The 20831-nt window shown below is 43.9% G+C and overlaps 1 protein-coding gene across 1 annotated transcript in view; it reads left to right on the top strand.

The window, feature by feature from the left end:
* The window catches only part of GALNT12 (polypeptide N-acetylgalactosaminyltransferase 12), a 648514-nt gene that overhangs the window by 215278 nt on the left and 412405 nt on the right, over nt 1-20831 (top strand). The gene's annotated exons all lie outside the window — the stretch shown is intronic.

Below are 20831 nucleotides of genomic sequence, written 5' to 3'. Positions count from 1 at the left end.
CAATTTGATATAACCGAAAGGAGGGTTTCTCTGGACCCGACCTTTCACAAACATTCCTCCTTGGGACTTCTGGCGCAGGCACCATCGCCTATCCCACAAGGGTCCTCTGCTATTATTCCCCCAGGCGATGGTAATCAGGGTTTTCACCAGGTCCAAATCGAAATTAGAAATCCGGATCTATCTGATACTGAAGATGATGCACCTAGTGTTCATTGTGCCCCTGCCCAAAATTCTGATGCATTGAGCTCGCCTCCCGGGAAACTTCAGACTCGCTCTGCCACCATCACAAAATTGAGCCCTGATCCTTTGGTGATCACTTCTAAAAGGAAGCGCGGCGCTCGATAAAGAGAAGGAAAGCTAAAGTACAGAAATGCACTAATGTTTGGGATGGACAAATGTCACCAATTAATGGCAGTCTGGTCACTGACCTTAGAACCGAAAAAGTGCCATTGACTCAATCGGCCCCCGAAGCTGGACGCTCCATGGAACTGGGGGACGAGTTCTGGGTCAATTTGACAACATCCTCACTAAGTCCTGCCTCCCTCTGTATGATAGGCTTACTGCTATCGAAAATAGACTCCTATGCTTAGAACAGCAACATGTGGCTGCCCCTAGGGAGGGGGCTTTTACACAGGTTAATGTCCCAAATGCCATCACTGTTGGGCTACAAGAGTGTGATATTGTATTATCACATCCTCCTGCGTGCCCTCCTACAAACAACTCAGCTGGTATGACTACCCAAAGTATGGTAGGAGGGGGCCATACTGTCCAGTCGAGGGAAAATACTGCAGGCAGAAATCAGGAAGGGTTCAGCTCTAACGTGAATGAGGGGGGCAGAGGGCTGCTTAATTTCCAAGCTTTGTCAACCAGGGGTAATGGCCGTGACCTTTTAGCTGTAGAACCTAATTGTCTAGATCTTCCCCCTGAGTCCGCCCCGTTTGTAATAGTCCTTGCCGGGGTTCCACCCTGGACCGGGAGAAAAGGGAACACTATGGAGATCTTAAAAATAAGTGCATCCACAGGTTGAACTCTAACAGACCACTACCCCCGCACGCATCTAGCGAAATCATCTATGCACTTCGCGTGGACTGGGTAGGGGCAAGGGTGAAAAATATAGAGGGTGACTGTGTAGTCCTTAACTTCAGGAGTGGAAGGGTGGTGGACCACATATGTGATTGGCCCTCGGCCACTCCTGGTACGCATATTCAATCCCTCCCTCTGACTTATTTCTACCCCTTCCCTAGTGTTCCCAGAGGGCTTCCGTCCCGGGGAGGTTTTGATTTGTGGAGCCATGGGATTCGGGTTCCCCAAGGCTCCCGTGTAGAAAATAACTCCAATATCCCAAGCAGTGACTGGCTGCCTCTGAGCAATAGATTTAGTGTCTTGGACCAACTTGACTGACAGCCAACCCCCCAGTATTTTTCTGCTGAAGGGAAGGGTACACCTGACGTACGTCCCGGACTTGATAGCTCCAGGTCCCCTACCAATGCTACTGGTCTCCTACGGGGCCATTTTCCCACTAAGAACCTTTGGCGCACGGGTAGGGGGGGAACCAGTGAGAATTATAGGGTTATCCCAGCATTTGGTACTCCCCAATCAATAGCTTTGGGGGTTGCTAGCAATCCAGCATTAGCGGCGGATGAGGGTGGGATTTGGGAAGGGCAGTTAGAGGAGATAGTCCAAACCTCGAGTGTAGCGGTTTTGCTTGCATGTGATATTCAATCCAACTCTCTGCAAACTGATACCGGGTTCAGGGCTGAGGGGTATGTGGAACCAACCAGCCCCTCTCAACCACCAAGGCAGGCGAATACTGACTCCCTAGGAGCCCAGGCCAAAGAGGATGGGGTCCGTGAAGGAGAGCCCACGGAATCGGGATCACTGCCAAGTTGGAACAATGCCAAGGTACGCCCTGATACAACCAAAAGAGAAACAGGGCGGAGAGAGCCAAGGGAATCTATTAAAATTCTCTCTTGGAATGTGGCCGGGATTAAAAATAAGCTGCCATGCCCAGAGTGGGGCTCCTTTGTGGAGGAAAATGATGTTTGCCTGTTCCAGGAGACACGGGCTTTGGGAGACATCCAGAGGAGTGGGTTTTCCATCTTTAATATTCCGGCAACCTCGAGGGGCAGGGGCAGACCCTCTGGGGGACTCAGTATATGGGTAGGCACCCATCTGGGGGCCCAGCAGATCCCATTACCACTGACTCGCTGGATGTCCAGTGTGTTCTCCTTAATCTCCGGATAGTAGACAAACGGCTTTGATAAATATTTATTCACGACCTACCCCAAGCGGGAAGGAGTCTGCCGCTATTGACCAACTCAGGCAGCTCATTTTGACCCTTAATCCGGCTATCATTTTAATAGTTGGCGGCGATTTCAACTGCCAGTACGAGCCACTCACTAATGTAACCGATGATGGCATTGACGATGAGGATCAGTTCAGGCATGTCCCTGAACCACAGATCCCGGTAGTTAGAGCCTGGACTCCACTGGTTCTCCAAATAAACTCTCACCCTTTCCTCTTCCCTTAGAGCTTGCAACGGACGGACACACTCGGATAGACCAGGTCGAATGACCTTCAACAGAGTAGGCCATACTTTCATCTTGATTATATCATGGTGGAACCCAGAACTTGGGGGCTGGTTCTGGATTTTCAGATATATACCAGGGATGACAGTGACCATAACCCTTTGGTCTTGACATTGAAACCAGTGAGTATAGGCCTGTCCAAATTTGCCTCTGACCTTAATACAGACCCTTCGCTTTTATTATATAATAGGAGGAGAGTCAAATGGCCACAGGTTTTAGGTTCCCCTAAAAGGTTTGCCAATATATACCAAAGGGCCTTGCCGTATTTAAGTGACATGGGAAAATGGGAGGCCCACGCTCCGGACCTAGGTTTCGGAGATGAGCCTCTGAATATTCATCGGGGGCTCCTCCTGAACCTAGCTGAGATTTTTAACCCGGTAGGAAGTTCCAGGCCTAAAACAGTTTCGGCACACCCCTGGTATAATGCCACCTGTAGGAGAGTCAAAAAGGACTTGATCCAAGCGGTAAAATCACAGGACAAGACAAGGACCATATACCAACAGCACCTCTACAAACAGGTTATTGAGAGGGAAAGGAAAGAGTGGGAGGCGGGAAAATGGGAAGAACTTAGAATTGCCCTTAAGGGAAAGGACTCAAAATCCTTTTGGACAATTGTCAGCTGTGGAAGCAGGGTGGGCAATCAAGCTAACGAACCTAATATAGCTGCGACTGTTTGGGAAGCCCATTTTAAGGCTTTTTATGCTTCTCCGCCCGACGATGGTTCAGCAGTTTCTCCCCCACGAGTATCGACTGGTGGGGGCCTGGGATATCACGCTTCTGGAGGTGGAAGGGGCTATTTCTAAGCTGGTTCCGAACAAGGTGCCTGTCCTAGATAAGTTACCGGGAGATCTTTTCCGGACCCAACCGAAAATTTGGGCCCCGTACCTATGTGTCCTCTATGATGCCATACTCAATGGCATGAAACCCCCTGACTCCTGGTGTGGCGCCAAAATAGTTCCCATCTTTAAAAAGGTTGCCCTCTTAAACCGTCTAATTACAGGCCTATTAGCCTGATAGACGTCACCCAAAAACTGATGGGCAGGATTATTCTGGATAGAATACAGAGCTGGGTGGAAGAGAAAGAGATAATATCTCCTTTCCAGGCTGGTTTTAGGTCAGGGTATATCTACAGTGGACCAGCTGTATAGACTGCAGGTCCTTTATTGGAAATCGGTGATTGTAGAGGGTGGCAGCATCTACATGATCTTTGTGGACCTGCGGTCAGCATTTGACCTGGTTCCTAGGAACAAACTGTGGGGGGTATTACTCGATGTGGGCCTCCCACATTACCTCCTGAATGTCCTAATGCGCTTACACATTGGTACCTACGTGCAGGTCAGGTGCGGTAGGCTGGGTGATCTGACTGCTCGCTTTCCGGTGAATCAAGGGGTACGCAAGGGATGTGTTCTGGCTCCAACTCTGTTCTGTTTGTATATCAATGGACTAATTAACCATCTTCTCGGAGTTAAAGATATTAATGCTCCGAGGTTAGTCACTGGACGAGTGCCCGCTTTGATGTTCGCGGACGACACTCTGTTGTTTTTCAAGACATCGGGCATTCAACGAACACTGAATGGCTTTGCCGACTTCTGTGTATCCAGGGGTCTCATGAATCTGTCATTTTATCTGACTGTTATTGTTTTACCATTGGCTATTCATAGTTTCTTGTATATTACACCATGGCCGCCGTTATGGACATGTTCCTGTACAGATACGTACTCTCAGGTGACCATGTCACCTGAAGCGGGTCCTCGCCACTTACTGGTTTTAACGGACTCAACAGTACATGCATGTTTCTTACCAGGGGGCGTCTGACCGCTGAGCTCTCTGCACATGACACGCATACGAGCGTTTGAGATAATGTATTCTGTACCTCGTCGGTATGACCTCGGAATCTATCTGTGGCATCAGGACAGTACTACCGACATAATGCAAGTTCATTCCTTACTTTTGTTTTTTGTGTGTATTTTTAACTCCTATTTAGTGGGTATGGGTATTATCTTTGCCCACAGTGTTAGATAAAGTTTTTTCATCTTCATTCTGTTAGGTATCCGTATCCTATGTGCCTCTCTTTCTGATATCGGCCTGATTTGGACCACATTTTTGGATATTTTATCTGCTGTGTGAGGTCTACTTATCCACTGTAGCCATCATTTTGCCTAATCTTAAGTGACCTTTTAAACACTCAGGTAACACCTAGGCTGCGCTTGGATGGCTCCCCTTATCACTCATTCGAGTAGAACTGTTTGTTGGTCTATTGCAGGCATCTTAATCCATCGTCTATACTTCATCCATCTATAGGGCCCTGTGGATCTTAATGTTTGGAATAGTCATCTACTAAAACTGGCTTTTGTCACCTTCAGCATTTTGTTGGGTTGATGGTATTTTATAACACATAGGTTTTGGTTCATAGAGAATGAGCTTACAAGTATTTTGGTTTTATCACGTTTTTGGTATACTGAGGTCTATATCATAAGGTTTCCCTTCTTGGTTTTCTTTTTCTATATCCTGTTCTTCTTTTTCCGATATTTCCTTTGTATATATAAAAAAAAATATTTTTTATTTTATTAAGCCGCTACTCCAGCTAGCCTAAACACAACGCATTTTAAATCGTAAAATATGTTCCTTATTGGTTGGGACTACATACACACTATTTGTATTTACAGGTATGTCACAGATGTCCTTTGTGGCTGTTCCTGAAGAAGGCACTGCTGTGCTGAAACGTGCATAGAGGAAGAAGAATTGTGATTGCTAAGCCACTGTTTGCCAATTGACTACTTAATATTATGTGATACTCACCAGCACTTTTTGCAACAAATTGCGCATTATAAAGAAATAATCACAAGATATTACCAAGTCACTCAAAATCTGTTGCTACATTCCTTGTCTGTGTACCTTTTTTCCAGAATGATTTTGTATGACTGGAGATACGTTTGAAGTATGGATGCGAAATATACAGTCAGATATCTATTTTATATTGTTTGAATAAAATATTTTTGTATGCGTTTATACACTTGTTGTTGTCCCTACATGTTTATGATAGTTTTTTCTATTTGAGTACATGTGAGTTGCCCTAGGTCTTTACATTATAGTAATTCCCTGCCTAGCGGAACTTTTACCAATTTGCAGTAGGCCCTTTATCTTTACATAACTCTGAATTTCATCAGCCTCCCAAACCTAAGCGAATCATAGCAAAAAATATACCCCAAGTTATTGTGTTATAATACAGTACATTGCAAAATTTGCAACATCGCTCCAGTAGATAGGTGTGAGGGGCAAAAAAAAACCCAACCTTACCTCAGTATAGAAACAACTTGGCAAAATTTAATACAGCCATATCCAGCGCTCTCAATTTTCTAGAGTTACAAAAATGCAACTTGTCTTCCTTTCAAGCAAAATATGCTCTTCTATATTTAGTGATTGGAACTGGTAAATAAAGCAAACAATTCAAATGTTCGAAAATCATTGTTTGTTGTGATGTGACACATTTAGATACTTCTGCACAAAACTGAAATATTTAAGTCATGGACGAGCAAGCAGGATTATGCAAGGCAGACCGTATTTGAAGTGAAAAATGCACAGTTGCCGCATCTGCCTGACACCCACGCTTTGCAATTGTCACCCCGAGTGGGATAGGTATGCTCAGACGTGAGTCCCATGCTCTCCACACCACTGGAGTCAAGCTATCCTGGCTGAAGACGGTCGATAGCCAGAACCCGGTCCTAGGATGCTTGATTCCAGTCCAGGAAAGACATGGCTTGGTAGTTCGGGCTGGACTGTTCCCATGAGGCACAGGGTCAAGGATGATTTGCATATGGCCATGTCTGAACTGGGGTGGTGTGGAGGGCAAAAAAACAATGGATTTAGGCCCAGATCTCTGTACTGGGGTGAATGTATGACGTTGTTCTGCATTCTGTCCATCAACTGTTGTTTTTGCAATTGTCACCCCGCGTGGGATGGGTATGCTCAGACGTGAGTCCCATGCTCTCCACACCACTGGAGTCAAGCTATCCTGGCTGAAGACGGCTGATAGCCAGAAACCGGTCCTAGGATGCTTGATTCTGGTCCAGGAAAGACATGGCTTGGTAGTTCGGGCTGGACTGTTCCCATGAGGCACAGGGTCAAGGATGATTTGCATATGGCCATGTCTGAACTGGGGTGGTGTGGAGGGCAAAAAAACAATGGATTTAGGCCCAGATCTCTGTACTGGGGTGAATGTATGACGTTGTTCTGCATTCTGTCCATCAACTGTTGTTTTTGCAATTGTCACCCCGCGTGGGATGGGTATGCTCAGACGTGAGTCCCATGCTCTCCACACCACTGGAGTCAAGCTATCCTGGCTGAAGACGGCTGATAGCCAGAAACCGGTCCTAGGATGCTTGATTCCGGCGCAGGAAAGACAAGGGTGTGGAATTTAATAAAATATCTACTTGTGCATGGGGCAGGTAGCTTCATAAATCTACTTGCCCTGTAAAAAAATCCACTTGCCCCTTTGGTGCCATGTAGTGCAGTGACAAATAATAGCGGCAATCTCATTTTATAAGAGCTCTGATAATAATAGCCTCTCTGATTATGCCAGGGTTCATACTATATAGGGGTTTGAATACTAGCAATTTCCTTATTTTGCCATCTTTCTGCAGACTGGGGCTAAAGGTAGTGGTAAGCAATGGTTCAAAGGTATGAATGCCTTTTAGAGTCCGCGCAAACCTACTAACTTGCACGTTTAAGTGGTTTTCACCAGCTCTTCTCTAATCTTTTCGGACACTGACAAAGGTTAGAATGTACTACTGACAATGGCAGAAGGAAAATTTCTTCCTGGGCTGGGAAAAATGTAGTTGGAGGAAAAGTGAACTTGTAAACGCTCAACAGATTTTCGCAGTAGCAAAACTATGCAATCATATTTGGTAGTGCTAAAATGCAGTTCATAAATATTTTCTAGGAGTACGTTTTCATGCCCTTCATGTGAATACATAAAAGCTGTGAATCTGCAACAATGCAAGAAAATATACCTTGGGAGAACTTTCGTGACTTTCTTTAATAATTGAGTTCCTAATTGGGTCTGGTGTTAAGCAGTACCTTTTGTTTTTATGATAATTCTATCTATTGACTGGCTTCACTGTGAGAGTCAACATTCTGCTCTTTTACAAGCAGCATATTGGAACTCATAGTAGTTTTGTTCAGTGCTAGGAAATACAATGGCAATGTGTGCTTTGAGACCAACAACTATTTTCAATAGTTGTAATGGTTAGGACCCAGCAGCTCCAGCAACAATAAAGTTTTACATAAACCATGTCAAAACAAGACACACTTTGACAAAACCAAAAGGTTGACCACCAAAGTCAGACCCATTGAAGTTGCCAGTGCTTGCTTATTTATATGTTTCCCATTATCTTGTTGAAACTGGTTACACTGATTTTCCATTATGAATATTGTTTGGAAAAACTAGCATGTATCCACTCATTTTAATAAATGATGATTCACATAAATGGTACATATAATTTCACAGTAGTTTAGCAAAAACAGAGGTAAGGGTTTTAGCAGTGGTTTGAAATGGTTACTGTCTTAAAGAGTTTCTACAGTGGGTACCTTTGTGTTTTCTGCCATAAAGAACATAGCATCAATACACTTTCACATTGTTCTACTGTCTCTCCTGAGAAGTTTGCACTATTAGCTGTTTCTGGTTTTAGTACCTTCTTCTGCCTGGCTTCTACATGTGATTTCTTTCCAGCAGAAAATAACTGTCTTCCTGCATGCCTAGTGGTAAGAATATCAGTAGTATCAGCAATGTGCTTTGATGTAACGTTCATCCCAATTGCAAGGTGTAGCTGTTGTAGAGAATCCGAAGCTCCGGGAAGAGAAAATAAATATAACACAATAGACAGACTCATGGGCCTCTGCAAAGATTTGGACCCTGAAAACAATACATCTTTTTGAAGTCAAGGAGCGGGAAGCCCCCTCAGTCTATCCATCCCAAACAGTAGGAGGAGAATTTCTTTAGACCAGTTTATCCTAGGGTCTCAACATTTTCACTTTCCTTGGTCAATTGATTTGTATATATTGCATATACACACATGCACGTCTAACCATATAAGCTCCTCTAACTAGTCATCTATGGCAGTACATTGTAGGTAACCATTCCATATTTTGCCTAGTACCAGCACACTATTCACCTAGCTCTTGAGGAAATGTGGCACAAATATAAATCGGCCAAACGAGGGCACTGAACCTTCAACCCTGACTCACTTTCAGTTAACCTCATTGTGTGATCCTGGGCAAGTGTTTTGTTTACTTGGTTCTCAGTTTCTTAATCTACTCAAATTGATGGTACTTGGATAAAGGTTAACCCGTTACTAAACTCTACCTAAAACAAGTGTATATTGCTAAACAGCGCAGCGGCGCTGGTTTAACCAAAACTTTAATAGTGTTTGCGGGGGTGATGAGTTTTCAAGGCTTAATTATTGCTATAAATTAGATAAAGGTGCAGCATATTGGGAAACTCATGGTTGTTTCGTGGGTGAGTTCGAGGGTACGTCCTTATTCAATGAGAACTGAGCTGACCTTGCTGTAGCCCCTTTGTAGGCCTCAAGTCACCTATCCTATTGCAGATATAGTCTTGTGCCCTGGCACTTGAAGAGATCACCCTCCATTTAGCACCCCATGTTTCCGTAAAACCATGCTTGGTAGTTCACAGAAAAGCATATAAATTCCCTCAGTTCAAAGACAAGGCTTTGGTAACATCAGGTAATTGAAATTAAGATTCACATTGAATGTCTTTCTTACACACATCACAGCACAAGTCGGGGATGGAAAAGGTTGGACTGTGTCCCCTCATTAATCAGAGGGGACACCGCCGTGTTTGCCAAAGGCAGAAGGAAGATCAGGTATGTCCCTTTTCCAACTGGCTGAACACCCATGCAGTTACCTAGCATTTTCATTACGGTTTCCAATGGCAAACATATGCCTTTGTGTTTACTTGCAATGTGGTTCACAGTATTTTTGTGTCACTAGACATCTTCCCTCTCCTCCAGAGGAGCCCATGATGGGGGTAAACTGTCCACCACTGACATTAATTTCTTAACAATGTTGGGAGTGTGGTGTTTTGCAATTTTATGGTGTTACGAATTGCAGCATAATCGAAACAGAGCACCTAACAATTTGTTCTTTGCAAGATATACACGAAACACCTTTTTATGTACTCACTAAAAACTGCAGTTTTTGACTGTAACTAAGAAGGCTCTTTAAAAAAGTAAATACGTACCCCTTTGTGTTTGGGAAAACACATGATTTACAAGAAGTAAAACGAATATAAAACCTAGGTCAGCATTTCACTGCATAATTATATTTGTTGCTTATGTAAAGCAATTATACAATTAGGGGATGAATTCTGGAGAGCTGACAAAGCCTAACAATATAAACATTTTTTGAGTGCAAAATGCTACATTTTTAATGCATCGCACAAGATAGTAACATTACTTGCTGTGACATCACTTCATGTGATTGTCTCTGTCTCTGTGCTCTGTCTTTGCTAATTAGTCCACTAGCGATTTTCTCTAGAACTTGTGCCCTGCATACCATCACAAACATGTCTACAAAAGCAGACTGGGGTGTCCCTTCGGTTTTCATTTCCCCTCTTCCCATTCCTGGTGCTGGTGAAGAGACAAATGCATAGCACCTGGAAGAACGAGCTGCAAACAGCACCGCGCCCACCAAATAAACATGAGGCACGAGGGGCCAACTGAAAGGACAGAACAGAAATGGGGGTGGGCGGGCCAGAGGCCTATATGAAAGTGAAAGTTACATGGGCAAAGTAAGGAGGTTTAATGAAAGTCCTCAATAAGATAAGAGGTGAGAAGCCTAGGGGAGCGGGCCAGGGCTGTCGCAGAGGGCTTAGGAAGGGCAGACAGAGGATGAGACATACGGTGCACAGGGAAGGCAAAGCATGAAGGGAGGGAGGGGCACGAGCTGCATGAGAAGGGAAAGCAAGGCACTTTACTGTAGGCCCAGGAGGCGAGGGTGACAAGGCATCTTGGGGCCGTATGAGGCCCAAGGGTGGAACAAAGAATAAAGACCGAGATGGCAGGGGCTTAGAAGCAGATAAACCAGCCTCTTGCATGTCAGTGCTGTAAGTGTTCTTGTGCTGCAGTGCTCGAAGTGGATGAAAGAGCCTCGAGGAGAAAGTAAAATGGCTGTTACCTGGTAATGTTGCGGGTGTACCACAAGGAGCTGCAACTACGAGCTCCCTTCCAACATGTTGGTCTTATGTTCCGGGAAAATGAAAGCGCAGACCCAAACTTTTGCATTGACCTCTTCACTGCCAATAAACTGCTTAAAGCCCAGCCCGGACCAGGAGGCACTGACAGAAAAGAAAGGTGTCTCAGTGGGGCAAGCTAAGCCCCTTCTCATCCAAAGCCAGTTGTGACTGTACTGCATTCCATAAGTGCTATTACAGGCCACTACATTTCAGCACGTAGTGGCATGTCCTTCATTTAGACTTATTGTCTGGCTTTCACCATCAGGTTTGAAGAGCTGTGTATCGCATCACAGCAAATCTTTATCTACTTGTCCTTGGGACAAAATAGATATTAAAACTTCTTGCCCTTGTGAGAAATCTAGATGTCTCAGGCGTCGGGAGATGCGAATTCCCCACCCCTGCATATGAATAGGTGAACCCACAGGTCAGTGTTACTTAAAGCAAGTAGGTCGTCTCTAGTGCACCATGTTGGCAGTGTAGCAAGTCTAGGATATGCAGAGGTCTTATTAGCAGGCAAAATTCAGTGTAACATTTGATTTCTGGTCATAGTTTGTGGTGTCTCTCCCTGTTCCTACATCTCCCCATTTGGATAGTGTTTCTATGTAAACTAGTAATATTTCCATTAGAAGGCCAATATCTTCTTGAAAGTGCTAGTTGGGACTGGAATTGCATGTGCTTTTTTCTTGTGTTACTTTTTCCACCATTTCCATTTCATCCTTGGGTACTGTGCAGCTTACACTCATTTTGATGTGGAGCTGATACCTCCTACTTTGAAATCTATGGTCTATTCTTTGTGTGAGCATTCTGGTGGTACTGATTCTCGGGTGAGCTGTCAGGTTGTGCTGGTAAAAGTGAGAGGGATTAGTGTGTAATTTTGTAAAAATATAAATGCAGAGTTCAAAAAATTCTCTTGGGGTCCTATTGCTGAATACCATAACTTTTTTCTTTCACTACCCTAAAATTGCTTATTCTTGCAGGTTGATTTTTTTATCCCCTTTTCTGCCTTCAACATTGTTTTCTCCTCTCTTTCCTTTCTTCACCTTATGTCCTTCCCTCTTGCTTTGGGTCATGGTCCCCAATCTCCTAAAATGAGTGCAAGTGGGTAAGGCTGAGTAAGAATACTTCGCATGGGATAGTGGTCTCACCATCAAGAGTGCAGGCAGCTAAAGAAATCACATCTACATGGAAATGTGCTGCATATGAAATAATATGTGTGGTTGAGTAGGCTGGTGGTAGAGTTTGTTTGTTTAATCCTCGGGTAGAGAAAGCTTTACACTGACTAAAGGCAACATTGTTTTATGTGTAGCTAGCAAAAGTGTGAATCTTCTGCCTAAATCAGGAGGTTTTGTATGTATGCTCGAAATGCGCTCAAGTGTAATTATGTTAGATTTGTTAAACATATATGTGAGGGCTTAAGATCTGATGTCACTTCTTGTGATGCCACTTCCTGTGATTTCAATTCCTGGGATGCCACGTGCAATGTCACGCACCGTGATGTCACATGCTGTGATTTCACCTGCATACTGCATAACTTGGTTAGTTCCCCCACTCCTTTCTTTTTTTTTTTATAGGACTTGTGCCCTGGCACCTTTCGTCCTGCGGGGTGAATCAATGCACTTTATAGTGCAGGCGGCGGGTGTCAGAAACCATTCTGCCTTGGGGAAAAGTAGTCTGGGGCATAAAGTCCCCTGCTCAGGCTCCCCTGCAACATTTATAGCCTACTTAGAATTAATTTTGGTTGAATGGATCGGTTTTGGAAACTTGTATTATTGCTTATCTTTTTTTGTTGAATTGTTGATGATACCTCCTGGTAATATAGAGCTTAAAGCTGTAAAAGAAAGATATATTTTCTTATCGGCACCCGATGTTCCACAGCCCCGGTTGCTGTTGTTTCCTCTGCCCTCCTGTTGGTTTCCCCCTGCCGCCGCAGCCTTTGCAACACCTGGCGTGGCCGCAGTAGGGGGGGAACTACACTGCCCAGAGTTCTTTGCGGCAGACAGCTGGTCACTCCTCTTCCACGCCCGGAGGCACATAAATATCAAGCTGACCCCCCGCGTCGCGGGAAGCGCGCAGGCAGTGCCGGGCTAAGCCCGGGACAAGGGCGGGACCGTTTGTGACCGTTCGTGACTGTACGGGACTGGACTGGGCCACATTATTAACGCCTTTTGGAGCGTATGTATAATCTGCGACACCTATCATATTTAATACTTTTGTGTCTATGTTAGAGGCTATGACAACACAGAATGATATAGTGCGAAAGGGAGGAGTTGGGGGTAGTGTCATGGGAACACTAGACAATTTTATAATTAGAGCTGCTAGTCTTCTTGAAAAATAAATTGCTCTAACAGACGTTTGTCATTGGAACCATTATACAACAGATGCTCATCTATGGGGGCAATAGCAAATTCTAGTACACCACATCAAGTTAGACCACAAGTAGGGGAAAACAACTTGGTTATTGATAACGAGGGTTTTCCTATCCCCACGCCAAATACACCACTAGTACAGAGTAGTGGCTCTGTTGAAAAACTGGCTGAGTCCAGTGATTCAAATGATGTTAGCAGTGTTAGCAATAACACTTAAGTCCCCAGGACTAGGTCCAAAACCCAAAATAGCGCTAATCGTGGAGGGAAAACTAAAACACCCAAAGAAATCCCTATTAAGAAGCCCAAAGTACATAGGAAACGAAGAGCGGACATGGCGAAAACCATAACTGAAAAAGGAGGAAGCAAAATTCAAGCACCCAGGAGTGCAAGCATAGCAGTACAGATCATACCCCACCATGAACTACCCAGGAAACCAAAATACCTGACATCACCATGGTAGAACATTTAAGTCAGGCACTGGAAACACAAAATGTGCAGAGGGTTTCTTGTTAAAAATGAAACAACTGGTCAAGTCGCTTATGCTACCTCTCCTTGAAAGGGTAAAGGGAATAGGGGAGAAATTGGTAAAAATAGAAGAAGTCTTGAGGTTAAATCACAAAATGCTGATGTAGTATGTAGAACCGATACAGACTCTAAATACCATGACATCTGTAAAGCCCCCTAAAAATACGAACAGCTCAACAGTTGTATCTGGCATAAGTAAGTCTGTTAAACGCACGCAACTACCCGCAACATCCGTCACTGGGCATATGGATTTAATAAATAGTCCCCTATCAACACCAGGGGAAGAGAGAATGGAGATAGCTAATGATGTCCAGACTAGGGAATTAGAAACTGGTAATGCCCATGGGTAGATCGGGGATAAAGGGGTAGACGAGGGTCTGGGCAAGAATCAATCTGATAGAGTAAGACCAATGAACAAATATATACGTATCGACCTGCCGCCTGATTCATTCCCTTACACTGTGGTCCTAACAGGGGTGCCAGACTTAGAAGGTGGTAAGCCAGATAGCTACTTTGACCTAAAGAATAAAGTTAGCCATTGGCTAAATAGGTAAAGACCGATTCCTCCATCCTTACACAGTGAAATTCTTCATGTCCGCAGACTAAGTTGGGTGGGGTAGAGACAAAAAGATCAAGAAGGGGACTGCATCATAGTGAATTTCAGAGATAGGCGAGTGGTAAAACATATTTGTGGTTGGAGGGCAGAAAACCCCGAGAGTAGGATACAAACAGTAGATCTGAGGTATTTTTATCCACCACCGCCCATGGCCCAACATAATATGTATTCAGAAAGCGTACAGGGAAAGAGGTATAGGGATTTCTATAACAATCATTTTAAAGTCCCTATCCATAACCGCTTTGATATCCTCCATGTACAAGAAGGTCTTGAGGGAGTAAATGTGTAAATGTAAATGTACATGTATTTATATAGCGCAAATCACTGACCCGGTATCTAAGCGCTTTCTTAGGGAACCCGTCCTGGTATTCCCCTGTGAGATAACCCCGGCAGGGTATCCACAAGGTGAAAGCCAGGCATCCCACCGCGAGGGGCCGTTGTGGAGATTAAGCAAGCTATTGCCCAGAGTTGCAGAGTGTGAACCTGTGAATCGAGTGGGCACCGGAGCGAGAATTGTCGAGTCTGTGGACATTTTAGGACTCAAGACCCCGCCGAGCCGGGAATTGAACCCTGGTCCCAGGCTGACCTCTGCTTCCAGGTCTGCCTCCTCTAACTAGTGAGCCACACTTCTCCACAGTAGACTGACGGTGCAAGGAAAAACACATTCCTATCACCCAGAATTTTCCGGATCCGTGCAGGGGTGTAGTGATCATGGAAAATGGCGGAGATGAATTGCCCCCAGCAATAGTAACAATTGCTTTAAAAGATAAATTAGAATTTTCTTCACCAAATATTGTAAGGGACAGGCAGGAGGCTAAGAACCCCCTAGGGCAATCTGAGGTAGATAATCCATACTAATATAATAAAGAGAGAGCCCAAACCTTTGAGGCGGGTAATCTCAGGAACCACAGTACCAATCACAACACCCAATACAGCATTGGAAAGGGCAGTTGCAGCAGAAGGACATAGGCTATGCAGATGCCCACCATATACATTTAAAAGGTAAAAGAACCGCGCCAGCAAAGTAGTCCCTGGAATTGAACCCTGGTCCCAGGCTGACCTCTGCTTCCAGGTCTGCCTCCTCTAACTAGTGAGCCACACTTCCCCACAGTAGACTGACGGTGTAAGGAAAAACACATTCCTATTACCCAGAATTTTCCGGATCCGTGCAGGGGTGTAGTGATCATGGAAAATGGCGGAGATGAATTGCCCCCAGCAATAGTAACAATTGCTTTAAAAGATAAATTAGAATTTTCTTCACCAAATATTGTAAGGGACAGGCAGGAGGCTAAGAACCCCCTAGGGCAATCTGAGGTAGATAATCCATACTAATATAATAAAGAGAGAGCCCAAACCTTTGAGGCGGGTAATCTCAGGAACCACAGTACCAATCACAACACCCAATACAGCATTGGAAAGGGCAGTTGCAGCAGAAGGACATAGGCTATGCAGATGCCCACCATATACATTTAAAAGGTAAAAGAACCGCGCCAGCAAAGTAGTCCCTTTGTGGGCGTTTCTGCGTTGTGCTGGGGGCGTGACAAATGCTGGGGGCGTGTGGTACGTTCCGCCCTTCATATTGTGTGCTAATCCCACCCTGCTCCCTTTAAATACCCCTGCACCCCATAATCATAACCCACCCTTACTCCTTAAAATACCCCAACACCCTTCAACACTAGCCCATCTTAACCCTATAAATATACCCTGTACCCCAAAACCCAAACCTATCCCTAAACCCTAAAAATACCCCTGTACCCCAAAACCCAAACCTAGCCCTGAACCCTATAAATACCCCTGTACCTCAAAACCCAAACCTACCCCTGAACCCTAAAAATATCCCTGTACCCCAAAACCCAAACCTAGCCCTGAACCCTTAAAATACCCCTGTACCCCAAAACCCAAACCTACCCCTGAACCCTAAAAATACCCCTGTACCCCAAAACCCAAACCTATCCCTGAACCCTAAAAATTACCCTGTACCCCAAAACCCAAACATACCCCTGAACCCTAAATTACCCTGTACCCCAAAACCCAAACCTAGCTCTGAACCCTAAAAATACCCCTGTACCCCCAAACCTAGCCCTGAACCCTTAAAATACCCCTGTACCCCAAAACCTATCCCTGAACCCTAAAAATACCCCTGTACCCCAAAACCCATACCCATCCCTAAACCCTAAAACTACCCCGTACCTCATAACCCAAAACAATATCGGAACCCTGAAAATACCCAAACACCCCGAAACATATCCCTCAGTACCCCAAAACATATACCCCTATACCCATACCTACCTTATCCAAATATTTTTTTTAAAAACATGCTTTTACCATTCATGCATTTACAACGAATTTCGTTGTAAATGTATGCGTGGTAAAAGCATATAAAATGTAATGCCATGCGTTATAACAGCATTACGGAGTCATGGTACTTTCGTAATGAAAGTATGCGGAGTGATGGTATGCGGAAAGAAAGTTGCAGAATAATGGGTGTTTACCCTCCCCCGGTAAGTAAATTGGTAGCACGGCGGCCCACATCTCCAGCAACATACTCATATTTTTTCACCACCCATTTGAAAAATGCACAGGTCTCTCTCATTGATGGCCAGCACCGACATACACTTATAGACACACCTCCAGCCACAAGTTCTAGAATTGCGAACTTTAGAGCTGGGGAGCTACGTTCGAATCTCGGCATCAGCTCAACATCTTGTGATTCCAGGCAAATCGCTTTGTCTCCCCGTGCCTACCACAAATGAATGTGTTCTTCTGTAATGTAAATTGTGCTCATGCCATGTTGCCGAGTTCCCGCTATATAATATTGCAAGGAAAAATAAAGTAGGGAAACTCGAGTTCACACACTACTGAATGCGCACTCTTAAGTGCATCAGCAGTGCACTGTGAATCGGAGCGTTTCACAGGCCTATCACAAATAAGAAATGGTATCAACGAAATCCTACAAAACAATATACTACTGGCCGGCAGCAATTCATACCCGGACAACGTCGGGACGGGCTGCTAGTGGAATATATAATCAGAGTGGTTTAGTTGAAGAACCGAACACACTAACCCTTGCGCCAAAAAGAGTCACCCCAAATCAGCACAACAGTGATTGCGATCTTAAAATACTTAGCTGGAACATTGCCGGTCTTGAAGTCAGATTAGAGGACAAAGACTGGTTACACTTTATTTCTATGATTGACATAGTAATGTTCCAAGAAACATGGGCGCCACATGACCTGCATATTGATGGGTTCCACTGCTTTAGCATAGTGGCCTCCAAGTCACACTTCGGTCGGGCAGTAGAAGGTCTGTTTGTCGGGTTTAGTATAATGGCTGGGGCGAGTTTTAAGAATATAAATACCAATAACCCCAACATACAAGTCATAGAATATAAGAGTCAAGTCCCTTTTTTCCTAATACATTTTTACAATAATGATTTTATTTCTATTCCAAATAAGAATTTTGTAGCACTTTTTAAATTTATTTCCAAATTAGAGGCTAGTTGGGACAAAGGTGAAGGTCTGGGGATTGTATTGGGTGGGGACTTTAACGCCAAACTTCCAAAGGATACCTGGGACAAAGGAATAAGACAGGGGGACCCAGCTAGGCGGAGGGGATTTGAATTGAGAGCCCTGCTCAGTGAACACATTATGAGTAATGCAATGGACTTTGGCCAACAATCTACCACTCAGCAGGCTCCTACAGATAGAGGAAGAGTCAGCACTTAAACTATTGACTTTATTTTTGTCTCCTCCGGTCTGGCGGACCGCATATTGGTAACTGAGGTTGTGGCGTCAGATTTTGGGGACCACAACCCAGTGACAGTCGTCTTACGATTAGATCAATGGCCTGTCTACGGTACCATGCAGGGGGCGAGGGATATAAGTGTATCCATGGATAAACTGAGGCTGAAATGGAGAGGCATAGACAAAGATGAGATCACGAAGTCCCTATTAATGGAGGAGCAGATGTTAATTAATATATGCTCAATTACAACCGCTAGAGGCCATGAAGTCATTGCTTACTTTACTAAAAAATGTTCTACGGTTAGAACCCTATTATCAGTGCCAGTACCTCAGGGTCCAAAAGATCCAAAGCGGTTTGACCATAATTGCTCTGAGGCAAATAGGAAATTACGGAAGGCCCTTATAAAGACTCCTAGATTTAGGGCAAATGTCAGTTCGGCAAGGAAAGCCTATAAATTAGCACTAGATAAACGGAGAGGCACAATTTTGGGAGAACGTTGGGAAACCCTGGCAGAAACTGCAGTACGGAAACACGGTAATCTATTTTGGCCCGCGGTAAAAGATCTTCGTAATATGGGCCAACAACTAACACCGGTAAGTTGCACTATTCGCAGCAGTGCATGGGAATCACATTTTTCCAAAATGTATGCCCCACCATCAAATAGTTCGAACCATCATGCACCAGAACAGACTGGCAATCTACAGATAACCCTGGGGGAAGTGGAAGAGGCAATCGCCCAGAGTCTTGGTAATAAGGCACCCGGACCTGACGGGTTGCCCATAGACCTTATTAAATGGAAACCTAATCTATGGGCCCCAATCCTTGTAAATGTTTTTAATAGCTTACCTCAAGCATCGATGCCCGAAACTTGGGGAACTAGTATAATTGTCCCTATATATAAGAAGGGAGATAGGTCTGATCCTGTGAATTACAGACCAATCTCGTTATCAGATAACACTTTAAAGATTTTGGGCCGTGTTATTTATAATAGGAAAATTGTTTGGACAGAGGAAAGTGGCATTTTATCCCCGTGTCAATTAGGATTTAGAAGCAGGGTCAGAACAGTCTAACAATGTTTAAATCTTAAATTAATTATTGATAAATATAACATTGCTCGTTCTGCCCCAATGTATTTAGCGTTTATGGACCTGTCATCCGATTTTGATTTAGTTAATAGGTCCAAGCTTTGGTCTATTTTATTGGGTTATGGACTGGACCACACATTGGTCCACTTTTTAGCTTTTTTACATACAGACCTAAAATCAAGAGTCATGATAGGATTGGGAGGGGAATTATCCGGGCCAATTAAAATAGGAAGGGGAGTCAGGCAGGGGTCCGTTTTAGCACCCCTGCTTTTCATCATTTACATTAATGGCCTGAGCGATTATCTTGAAAATTCCACCCCAGATGTTCCTATAATAAATGGTCAATTGTTAACCGCCCTTCTTTACGCAGACGATGCGGTCCTAATGGGCCGCACCCCTAACTCTTTGCGTATTTTAGTAAAAAGTTTTACAAAATATATGGATGAATTAGATCTGCGGGTTAATTTTAAAAAGTCTTTTATAATGTCATGTGGCCCAGGGAAAAAAAAACTGAATTCCATACAGGTAGGGGATGAAAGACTTATCGCCACACATTTTTCCATATTTGGGGGTGGCCTTTGCTGCGAATGGCTCGTGGACTAGGCATTTGGCCCAGTCCACGAGCAAATTCTCAAAGGCCATCAACTCAATTTTAAGCATCCCCAGACCGAAGAAATTGGGCGTTATTAAAGCAATTGTCAACATTTTTAGATTACAATGTGTGCCCGTAGCTACCTACTGATCTGAAGTATGGGGTATTGGAAATCACCAATATATACAGCAGGAAGAAAACCGGTTTTGCAGAAAGTTGTTAAGTGTACCAATTTCTACTTCTAACTACATTTTGCACAAAGAACTAAACTTACACTTTGTATCGGATTACATTAGAGACAGTTGCTATTTTGGCACTCGGTATGGAGGAACAACTTAGCCACTCTGACCCAAGAAATTAAAACTGACTGTCTAAACTGTGAAAGGGGAATGGAGATTCCCTGGCTTTCGTTTGTTTTCAAAAGCTTGTGTAAGATAGGAAAAGATAGTATTTTTACTAACCCAAGCAAAGCCACTATGGTGCACAAAAATGACTTGAAGAAAGCACTCTATGCACTTCACACAACGGACAGAATCAGGATAGAATCAGAGAAAACTACAGTTGTTAGGTACATGAATAAGGAACTATACAGATATCCTTTAGCATTGTATCTAATTCTACTGATGACACATTGGGAAAGAAGCCTCTTGTTTCGATTGAGGGCTGGATCCATTAGATTTTTGTTAAATCTCCTTCTGGGTTACCATTCAAGTTTAAGTAAAATAAACTGCCCCTGTGACAGGCTAAGTAGCCAAAATGATTTACATTTTTTCTTTTCATGTAATTTTTATCTGAAGTATATTAAATGGCTTTCAATTCCACGTTTTAATAAACAAAGACCAATTACTATGGAAGAATCCTATCAACTGCTGCTTACACTGGACAATGGGGAGATAATTTGCCGCATTTGCACTTTCCTAAAAATTGCTGTTCGTACCCGTAAAATGATGGACAATGCCTAAGCCTTGTTCACCTGTGCTTGATGTTCAATGTTATTTTTATGGATTTTATGATAAACTGTGTGATTGTATATGTGCTTTTATGAATTCTTGGAAATTCGAATA

The sequence above is a fragment of the Lissotriton vulgaris genome, chromosome 4_1 (genome assembly GCF_964263255.1).
Source record: "Lissotriton vulgaris chromosome 4_1, aLisVul1.2, whole genome shotgun sequence".
Lineage (NCBI taxonomy): Eukaryota > Metazoa > Chordata > Amphibia > Caudata > Salamandridae > Lissotriton > Lissotriton vulgaris.
The sequence above is the reverse complement of the archived record's forward strand: the minus strand, read 5'-3'. Positions and strand labels throughout refer to the sequence as shown.